We start from the raw sequence: 856 nt of genomic DNA, 5'->3' as shown, positions 1-856 counted from the left end.
CCTCCAACTTACCCCTAGTTATCCTCCGCTCTCCCAACTCTCCCAGCCAGGCTATGACCATATGGGTAAATATGGAGGCGCCATCGGCTCACCTAGATTTTTTATTTTACAAAATCATGGAAAGTTTTATTAAATAAAAATAACAAAATGTAGACTTACTGTTTCTCAACACATCTACCATCTAGTTCTATAAACTTTTTTTTTAATTTAAAAAGTTTTTATTGTGAATTGAGTGAAAGTTCACAGGGCAGATCAATCGTTTTCCATTCAACAAATCAAACACTTTGCTTCATTACATTGATTAAAATCCCCTCCATGTACCTTCAGTCAGCAGCATTTCTCTATTCATTTTAACTCCTTTTTTTTTTTTTTTTTTTTTTTTTAACACTCAGGCACATATAATAATTTAAACCACCAGAGGACACATTCTGCAAACCTGCCTCCCAGCTGCCAGCTTGCAGTCCCTCTCTTTCCATGAACCTAGAGTCCTCAGCTGCTCCCTCTCTCCATGTCCTCATCTCTGACTCCATCTCTGATGTTGCTGCCTCTCTGGTTAGGGTCCTGCTTTCCGCTCCTGCTCTTCTCCCTTGATGTTCCTAGGGTCCTCCGTTCCTGGGGCTCACCTAGATTTAAGGCCAAAGGCTGAGGCTGTCTAAACATCCTCTCCACACTGTCTTCACCCAGAGGACCTACCTGGAAGTCTCCTGCAGACAGGTAAGCAGCAATGGCTGTCCCCCAGTGGTGGTAGGAGCAGCCTGCAGCCCACCCACTTCTTGCAGCTGCATTAGAAGTGCTTGCAGCCCCTCCCTCCCCTCTTCTCCTGCATTCCCCACTATTTCTCCCCCCTCCCCCCCCC

Source organism: Chrysochloris asiatica, unplaced genomic scaffold (assembly GCF_000296735.1).
Source record: "Chrysochloris asiatica unplaced genomic scaffold, ChrAsi1.0 scaffold00132, whole genome shotgun sequence".
NCBI lineage: Eukaryota > Metazoa > Chordata > Mammalia > Afrosoricida > Chrysochloridae > Chrysochloris > Chrysochloris asiatica.
Note: the sequence above shows the minus strand (reverse complement) of the source record.